This window comes from Carlito syrichta, unplaced genomic scaffold (assembly GCF_000164805.1).
Source record: "Carlito syrichta isolate Samal-C Ts95f unplaced genomic scaffold, Tarsius_syrichta-2.0.1 Scaffold95881, whole genome shotgun sequence".
In the NCBI taxonomy this organism is placed as follows: Eukaryota; Metazoa; Chordata; class Mammalia; order Primates; family Tarsiidae; genus Carlito; species Carlito syrichta.
In genome coordinates, this window is record NW_007039977.1 from 298,995 (window position 1) to 307,213 (window position 8,219).

An 8,219-nucleotide genomic window follows, 5' to 3' on the forward strand; every position below is an offset into this window, starting at 1 on the left:
ACACTAATAGCCTGAGCAGCCTTTCTTGACTCAGCTTTTAAGGATTTGCAATAATCAACATGGCATTCATGTGAGTAAGAACTGAAAGAAAAAAAAAACTTTACAGATGTTAGGGTCATAAGTCTTGTAACGTTAACTTCATTTTTAGTATTCTCTTCATCAGAGCAGTGGTCCCCTGATTTTTCAGATCCTAAGAATCACCTGGGCTTCTTGCTGAATGCACTGAAGCCACCTCGTGTGTCCTGAGTCTGTATCTACAGGGAGAGGGCCTGGGATTCTGTTTTTTTTTTGAGTTGGAGTCTCACTCTGTCGCCCAGACTGGAGTGCAGTGGCTGCTCCCGACCGCCACAGCCTTGACCTGCTGGGCTCCGGCGATCCTTCTGCCTCAGCCTTCCGAGTAGCCGGAATTACAGGCATGCGCTACCACGCCCAGCTGATTTTTTGATTTACTGTAGAGATGAGGTCTCGCTGCCCAGGCGGGTCTCGAACCCGCGGGCTCAGGCAATCCACTCACCTCAGCCTCCCAAAGGCGCGGGATTACAGGCTGAGCCACCGAGCCCGGCTGGGATTCTGTTTTTAACAAGTGTCTTAAGTGATCTCGATGTCATCAGGTCAGTTTAGAAAATAGTCTTAAATTAATAATATGTATGTAATACAGAGATGGAAGAGTAAAGGAAGCTAAGGACTACAGTTCTTATGCTCAGTGATAAGAGCAGAGGTTGGCAAATTATAGCCTGAGGACCAAATCTGGCCCACTCCCCTTTTTTTTTTGAGTCAAAGTCTCACTCCTGTTGCCCAGGCTGGAGTGCAGTGGCACACTCACGACCACTGCAGCCTTGATTCGCTGGACTCAGGTGATCCTTCCATCTCAGCCTTCCAAGCTGGGACTGCAGGTGTGTGCCACCAGACCCAGCTAATTTTTTTATTTATTGTAGAGATGAGGTCTCACCAAGTTGCCCAGGCTGGTCTCAAACCCGTGGGCTCAGGCAATCCTCTCATCTTGGACTCCCAAAGTGCTGGGATTGTAGGCCTGAGCTACCATGCCCAGCCCCACTGCTCATTTTTATAAATAAAGTTTTATTGGGACATACATGCCCATTTTTAAATCTGTTATCCATAGCTTCTTTTGTGCTGTAATGGCAGTGTTGAGTTGTTATGACAGAGACTGTATATCCCACAAAGCTAAAAATATCTACTTTCTGATCCTTTACCAAAAAAAAGTTGATTGACCTCTGGATAAGAGATATGACTTCAGACCCAGGTAGACTTGGAATTGGAACTAATAGTTATGAGCTCATAATAAAAAATAAACCATCAAGGAAGGAAAGAGTCAGTCAATTGGAAAATTCAGACCTCCCTGAGTGGCAATTTCAGACTCTGAAATAAGTATGTTTAAGATAATTATAGGAATTTACTAGGAAAAAAGAAATATATACACACACACACACACACACACACACATACACCTTGCTGAAAGAACAAAGCAGTACTAAGAAAAGGGGAAAAATTCAAATTAAAAAAAGCAAAAAACTAAGTGCCACTCTAGAAATGAAGACTACTGAGTGAATAACTAAAAATAGTGCTTCTCAAACTTCAACGAGCATCAGAATAACTGGGAGAGGTTTTTTTTTCTTTTCTTTTCTTTTTTTTTTTGAGTCAGAGTCTCACTCTGTCACCCAGGCTGGAGTGCAGTGGCACACTCACAACCACCACACCCTCAACCTGCTGGGCTCAGGCGATCCTTCTGCTTCAGCCTTCCAAGTAGTTGGAACTACAGGCGTGTGCCACCACATCCAGCAAATTTTTATTTATTGTAGAGACTAGGTTTTACCATGTTGCGCAGGCTGGTCTCAAACCCCTGGGCTCTGGCAAACCTCTCTCCTCCACCTCCCACAAAGTTGGGATTACAGCCCTGAACCACCATGTCTGACTGAGAATTTATTTAAAAGATACATTTCTGGGCCCCACTTGCTGTTAAATTCTGATTTATTGGGTCATGGAGCCCATGAATTTTTATTTTATTTTATTTAGAAAGCAGGATTTATTGAGAGGATAGAAAAGCTCCCACAGTGGGAGGGAACCCAAAGGGATTGCCCAAATTTGTATTTTTAACCAGTTTCCAGGTGATGCTGATACTCCTGATCCCTGGACCATATGTTGAATATGAGTTAAATAGCAGATAGACACAAGTAAAGGAGTAATTAGTGAACTGGAAGACAGATCTGGGCGATAAAATGCAGCAAAGAGATAGAGATGGGAAATGTGGAAAAGCAGTTAAATACAAAATGAGAAGATACAACATAAGTCTAACAATAATTTCAGAAGGCGATAACAGAATGAATGAATGAGAAGCAATAGTCAGAGATACTAAGTGAGAAGATTCCAAAGTTAAAGAACATGAATCCTCACTGGGCACTGTGGCTCATTCCTATAATCCCAGCACTTTGGGAGGCGAAGGCAAGAGGATTGCCTGAGCTCAGGGGTTCAAGACCAGTCATCGGCTCTACAGTAAATAAAAAGTTAACTGGGCGGGTGGTGTGCACCTGTGGTTCCAGCTACTTAGAAGGCTGAAGCAGAAGGATCACCTGAACCAAGCAGGTTGAAGCTGCAGTGACCATAAGTGTGCCACTGCCCTCCAGCCTGGGTGACAAAGTGAAACTCCAACTCAAAAAAAAAAATCCTGAAGCAGATAAATAAGGACAAAACCATTATCAAAATATTTCATGATGAAACTATGGAATGCCGAAAGCAAAGAAAACTTTAAAGCTACCTTTAAGGAAAGCTTACCTACACAGGAAAAACAATGAGACTGCTTACAGACTTCTAATCAGTAGCAGCATATGCCAGAAAACAGTGATGTGTAATGTCTTCTAATCCTGAAGGAAAGTAACATTCAGCCTAGAATTATAGGCCTACTAAATTATTATTCAAGATCAAGGGCTACAAACAAATACTCTTAAAAACACATCTCTCACGGAAAGAACCACTAAATGACATGCTTCAACTAGCAGGAAACTGAACCCATTAGGAAGGAGCAGGATGCAAAAAACAGTGGTGAATAAGGAAGCTCATAGATCTAAATAGTTATTAACCAATGGGAGATACATCAAGGGAAACTAAATTACTAGATAACAATAATATGAAAATTGAGAGTAGGAAGATTGAAGCTAAAGCATTCTAAAGCCCTTGTATTATTTGGGAGTAAGCTAGACAGATTAGTTTTTTTACCCTGAGTTTATTACACTGTTCAAGGCCTATTAAAGAAAGAAAATAGAATGTGAACTAACATTCTATTACATAAAATACATAAAATTCCATGTAATAGAAAGCAGAAAAGAAAAAAGACACAAACACATGATAAATAAAAAGCAAGAGACATAAATACAAATGTGTCACTAATTGCAAAAAATGTAAATAGAATAAAATCTTCTCTGATTTTCATTTTGGATTAACAAAGAAATCTGCCTCTATACTTAAGGTGTAGGCAATACAAAATGACCCAGAATGGTTGAAAATAATGAGATGGAAAACAACACAGATACTAATGAAAAGAGAGGTAATCTAGCAATGTCAATATCTGATAAATAGACTTTAAGGCAAAAAAAAAAAAAATCAGGAATAAAGAGGGGCTTTAATGATAAAGGAATGGCTGTCATTTTCCATTTTATTTTTATTATTATTATTTTTTTTGAGTTGGAGTCTCACTCTGTCGCCCAGACTGGAGTGCAGTGGTATGCTCCAGGCCACTGCAGCCTTAACCTACTGGCCTCCAGCAATCCTTCCGCCTCAGCCTTCCAAGTAGCTGGAACTACGGGCGCACGCTACCATGCATGGCTAATTTTTTTATTTATTGTAGAGATGAGGTCTCGCCAAGTTGCCCAGGCGGGTCTCGAACCTGCAGGCTCAGGCAATCCATTCACCTCAGCCTCCCAAAGGCTATTTTATTATTATTATTATTATTTATTTTTTATTTTTTTGAGTTGGAGTCTCACTCGGTCGCGGGATTACAGGCTGAGCCACCGAGCCCAGCATTTTATTATTTTTTAATGCTATTTACAACCCACCTAATTGAATATACTGCTCATTAATGTACCACTACCCGCTGTCTAAAAATGCTGCCTTAGAAAACACTTCTAAACCTGCCTAAAAATTCCAAATACTGTCATACCACAGACGACACAGACTGTAACACCTCCACAATACTAGGGAATAGGTGATATCTATAGTTTTAGAAAACTAGAGCCCTAAGACAATAAGGAATATTAATTTCCACCAGACTGGAAAACCAACTTGTATTTTGTTTTGTCAAAGATTTGAGAAAGAATTACAATGCTTTCTTACAGAGAGAAAATTGAATTCGTGATAAAGTTATGAACTCTGAATATTTTATTAGATTATAGAAAGAAATTTTGCAAACATGTATTTCCTTTATGTTAAAATCTGCTTTTCAGTCGGGCTCGGTGGCTCAGCCTGTAATCCCGCGCCTTTGGGAGGCTGAGGTGAATGGATTGCCTGAGCCCGCGGGTTCGAGACTCGCCTGGTCAGGCAAGACCTCATCTCTACAATAAATAAAAAAATCAGCCGGGCGTGGTAGCACGCGCCTGTAATTCCGGCTACTCGGAAGGCTGAGGCGGAAGGATCGCTGGAGCCCAGCAGGTCGAGGCTGCGGTGGCCGGAAGCGGCCACTGCACTCCAGTCTGGGCAACCGAGTGAAACTCCAACTAAAAAAAAAAATTAAAAAAAAAAAAAATCTGCTTTTCTTGAGTATAAAATCCTACAGTAACATCATTAGTATGTCAGGTAATGGCTAAGATGTAGTAAGAACCTTCTACAAGGCATCCACATAGTTGGGGATTCCACTCTTGAGAGTGTTTCTGAAGGAGCTGACTGTTATATTTCTTCTCCAGCTTCTTTCCAGCAACTGTAATATATCAAGGACCTTCCTCTAGAGCAATTAGAAAAACTCCAGGGAATCTTCTAGAGAGGGTAGCTGTTGCTAGGATTTTGTCTGTTTTGCCAAGAATCAGGGAAAACAACTGAGCTAAGAGGAAGCCAGAAAGGTCCATGAAGGGTGCTTTCAGAATCCCAGGCAACAGCCTCTCTCTTCTTCCCGGCCTGCAGCCACCACCTCCCAGCCCAATACTCTCTCCTGACCAGCTGGCTAACGTCTAAAGTTATAATATCATAAAATCACTTATGTATTAAGTACTCTGTAAACCCTTGGGCGGTCTTGCTTCCAGTTTTAGGAATTATTGGCTTCTCAGCCACTTGGCTCCATGGACTAACAGCAATCATAGGAGTCAACTTCAGAACTGAATCCAGATTATTCTCATTAGCTTAGTAATTGATTTAAGAAATTGCTAACAGTGAGAACATAAATATATATCAGGTACTTTTTTACACTTTACATGCATCCTCTCAGCTTGCTTTCACACCAACCCAATGAAGAAAATATTTTTATTACCCCCACTTTACAGATGAGGAAATTAAGGCTCAGAGAGTTGAAGTAACCTGCTCAAGATTTCTCAGCTTGTAATTTGCAGAGCTAACATTCAGCCTCAGGCTACCTGATCCAGAGTTGGCTTTTTTTTTTTTTTTTTGAGTTGGAGTCTCACTCTGTCACCCAGACTGGAGTGCAGTGGCTGCTCCCGGCCACCGCAGCCTCGACCTGCTGGGTTCCGGCGATGCTTCCGCTTCAGCCTTCCAAGTAGCTGGAACTACAGGCACGCACTACCACGCCCAGCTAATTTTTTATTTTATTGTAGAGATGAGGTCTCACCAAGTTGCCCAGGCGGGTCTCGAACCCGTGGGCTCAGGCAATCCACTTACCTCAGCCTCCCAAAGTGCTGGGATTACAGGCTGAGCCACTGAGCCCGGCTCAGAGTTGACTTTCTAAATCAGTATAATACCCTGTAATAGTTTTCATCAGAGTAATATATAGTTAGGAGACTCTGATAATTTTACAGGCTAAAAAAAAAAAAGACATCCACATAAAGGAGTTATTTTGTTTTGTTTTTGTTTTACTCCAAAGCCAACTACAAAATAATGTGTACTCTATTTATGTGTCTATCTTGGAAGAGCAAATGGACTCCATGCAGTAATTTTTAAAAGTAAAAGTAGAAAGCCACTGCCTGGTAAGGGAACCTTTGTTTTGCAGTGAAATTGTTTGTGTGCTAAACACTTACACTGCACTCCATGGTATTTGCTGAATAGCACAACCACTGCCATTGAAATGATTCCCTAATCATGATAATAATGACTAGGATTAGCCCAGTTCAATGGGTGCGTGCTTTCCCTGGGACTCACAAAAGCCTTCTCTAGAGATCCAGGCTTTCCTGGTAATGAGAGGTTAACTAACAAGGCTACATGGTATTCTACATGGGTAAATAGCAGTCCTCAGTTCAAAATGAGGGAAATTAAGGAAAAGATAAAAAGGTCTCTGGCCAAATAGAGGAAGATCACACAAAACTGGTCAGCAGAACCCTGTGAAAAATTGCAGGCTTTCAAAATGCTGGGGAAATGGATGTTTCTGTTTGTTGAATATTTAGGTAATTGAGAGTGAAATTATTGTAGGAAAAATTCATTAATTATTTTTAAACTAAAGAACTCTTATTTGCCTCTCAGAACCCTGTTACTTAAAATTTAAACACTTGTATTATTTCTAAAACAACATATGCTCATTGCAAACAATCCAATCTAGGAAAATATGAAGTAAAAGGTAATAGCCCACCAATTCTACTTCCTCCCCAGATAAACTCATTTTTCTTGTATGTCCTTCCAAACACTAAGAATAAACACCTTGTAAAGAAAGAATTTGACTATGATAAAACATTGTCAAGTTGTTGATTACAACTAATATTGACTTTAATGATTCAGAAGATCTTTTGAGTTTATTCTCATTAAGGTTATCAGTTGTCACAGTACAGAAATATGAAGATTCTTGTGTGCTTAGATCCTGATAAACAAGAACTTGTGGGAAAGTTGTGGAGAATCCCTTTTTTGCCCCCTGCCCCTGCTTCTAGGAGGGTTTGGGTTTGCTCAGATCACAGCTAAAGTCATGGCTGGTGAGATATGATAATCCTTCCACCACAGAACAGAGATGACTAAGATGCCTGATCCTTATGAAAATACAACTTTAGGAAACACTGTAGAACACTGGTTTTTAATTAAAAGATTTGGAGCCTATCTTATATTCTGACATTAATATAGGGCTGTTTTTGCTCTCTGAAATTTGCATGGCATGGTACTTTGCACATATATATAATGTTTTATGTATATTTATAGATAAATAACATATTTTCTTTTTGTTAAGTAAGAGAATCTCACATTTGTAAGTTTAGCTGGAGAAAACCAGTCTTATTTATTTTGAGGGAAAAATCACAAGTAGTGTTTTTTTTTCTGAGTTGGAGTCTCACTCTATTGTCCAGGCTGTGGTACGATTACAGTTCATTGTAGCCTTAACCTCCTGGGTTCAGGTGCCTCAGCCTCCCACCTCAGCCTCCCGAGTAACCGGAACTACAGGCACACACCACCATGCCTGCCTAATTTTTTGATTTTTAATCAAAATGAGGCCTTGCCCTGTTGCCCACGCTGGTGTTGAACTCCTGGGCTCAAGCAATCTTCCTGCTTCAGCCTCCCAAAGTGTTGGGATTACAGGCATGAACCACTGCTCCCATCCATCCATGAGTGGTTTTCTAAGACAGAAGTAGTAGGAAGGACTTTATTTTTCTTGAATTTGATAAAGCCATCTTTCCAAATTCCTCTTGCTGAGTAGAGCTCTGAGGTTGATTAGATTAACTGGTACAAAGAACTAGGAGTTTTCTGGGAGGGAAGGGACTGAGATGACCCCAACATTAATATTTATAACCATGAACCCCAAGATTCATGCTTATAAAAACTCATTGGAGGACTCTTCTATACGAGAATAGGATCTGGAAGATAAAACATTAAAGGCTGCCCATGATGGGAAGTTTGTTATGACTGGGTTCCTCACCAGTGAAGTTTAATGTATGTGCTTTTGCTTTTCTTTTTTTTTTTTGAGTTGGAGTCTCACTCGGTCGCCCAGACCGGAGTGCAGTGGCCGCTCCCAGCCACCGCAGCCTCGACCTGCAGGGCTCCAGCGATCCTCTCTCCTCAGCCTTTCGAGTAGCCGGAATTACAGGCATGCACTACCATGCTCGGCTGATTTTTTGATTTATTGTAGAGATGAGGTCTCGCTG

General features: G+C 40.8%; 1 protein-coding gene across 1 annotated transcript in view; it reads left to right on the forward strand.

Annotated features, from left to right (window-relative positions):
• Positions 1-8,219, forward strand: part of IQCK (IQ motif containing K) — a 134,057-nt gene that overhangs the window by 86,091 nt on the left and 39,747 nt on the right. The gene's annotated exons all lie outside the window — the stretch shown is intronic.